Raw genomic sequence first — 1,768 nt, 5'->3', positions numbered from 1 at the left:
CTACTTCCTGCAACAGTTGATCTCTAAGTGTAAACCCTCAGGGTCCAAATGTAAATTAAGAGAAATTAAATTAGTTCTACTTTCTTTGACACATTCTACCTGAATTTGTGTGTGTGTGTGTGTGTGTGTGTGTGTGTGTGTGTGTGTATATGATTTTGGGTCTGAGTCTCTCAAAAGCACTTTTCACATTATTATCCTAACAGACATTTCTTTGAGAACTGACAGACCCATTTAGGGAAAAAGATGTTCCAAAATACTTGGCTACACTCTCTGCTCCTCCTTGTTCAACAGACAGCCTCACCTTCTATGAATGCCAGCTGCATCCTTGAGATACAATGGTAAAGGTCAGAGTGAATGGATTTGGTCATATCAGGCGCCTCATCACTAGGGCTGCTTTTAACTCCAGCGAAGTGGACATTGTTGCCATCAGTGGTTCCTTTATTGACATCAACTACATGGTCTACATGTTCCAGTATAATTCCACCCATGGCAGGTTCCCTGGCACAGTCAAGGCTGAGAACAGGAAGCTTGTCATCAATGGAAAGTCTATCACCATCTTCCAGGACCAAGATCTTGCCAACATCAAATGGGTGATGCTGGTGCTGAGGTAGCTGTGGAATCCACTGGTGTCTTCACTACCATGGAGAAGGCCAAGGCTCACTTGAAGGTTGAAGCCAAGAGGGTCATCATCTCTGCTCCATCTGCTTGATGCCCCTGTGTTCACAATGGGCGTGGACCATGAGAGGTATGAAAACTTTCTCAAGTTTGTCAGCAATGCCTCTGGCACCACCAACTGCTTGGCCCATCTAGCCAAAGTCATCCATGACCACTTTGGCATCATGGAGGGGATCATGCCCACAGTCCATGCCATCACTGCCACTCAGAACACTGTGGATGGCTCCTCTGGGGAACTGTGGTGTGATGGCTGAGAGGCTGCCTAGAACATCATCCTTGTTTCTACTGTCACTGCCAAGGCTGTGGACAAAGTCATCCTCTAGCTGAATGGGAACCTCACCAGCAATGGCCTTCTGTGTCCCCATCCCCAGTGTGTCAGTCATGGATCTGACACGCAGACTGGACAAAGTTGCCAAATATAATGACATCAAGAAGGTGGTGAAACAGGCATCAGAGGGCCCCCTCAAGGGCATCCCGGGTTACACTGAGGCCCAGGTCTGTGACTTCAATAGTGACACTCACTTTTCCACCTTCTATTTTGGGGCTGGCATTGCCCTGAATGACCACTTTGTCAAGCTCATTTCCTGGTACAACAATGAATTTCACTACAGCAACGGTGTGGTGTACCTCATGGTCCACATGGCCTCCAAAGAGTAAGAGCCCCTGGTCCACCAGCCCCAGCAAGAGCATGAGAGGAACAGAGAGACCCTCAGCTGCCAGGGATTCCTTGCCCCATCTCAATGCCTGAACACACTGAGAATCTCCTGACTTCCACACAGTTTCCAGCCCAGACCCCCTGAAGAAAAGAAGGGGCTTAGGGAACCTTACCTTGCCATGTAACATCAGTAAAGTTCACTGAACCCAGAAAAAAAAAAAAGTGGCTAAACTATCATTTTTCAATCTCCAGAATCTCTGTCTTACATTTTTCCCATTGTTTCATTGGGTCTTTGATATTACGTACATGTAAATATATATATATATATATATTTTTCCAGCTTTTCTCTGCCATAGTGGGTGGTTGCCAGAATTACCTAACCCAATATTATTTTACCTTACTCTACTGAAGAAATAATTAGCTGTCTCATATAGGTTG

At 45.8% G+C, this 1,768-nt stretch overlaps 1 pseudogene; it reads left to right on the top strand.

Annotated features, from left to right (window-relative positions):
* Positions 1-264: 264 nt before the first annotated feature.
* Positions 265-1,527, top strand: LOC102516653 (annotated as a pseudogene).
* Positions 1,528-1,768: the final 241 nt, after the last annotated feature.

This window comes from Camelus ferus, chromosome 2, assembly GCF_009834535.1.
Source record: "Camelus ferus isolate YT-003-E chromosome 2, BCGSAC_Cfer_1.0, whole genome shotgun sequence".
Taxonomy (NCBI): domain Eukaryota; kingdom Metazoa; phylum Chordata; class Mammalia; order Artiodactyla; family Camelidae; genus Camelus; species Camelus ferus.
Note: the sequence above shows the minus strand (reverse complement) of the source record. Positions and strands in the feature narration are given on the sequence as shown.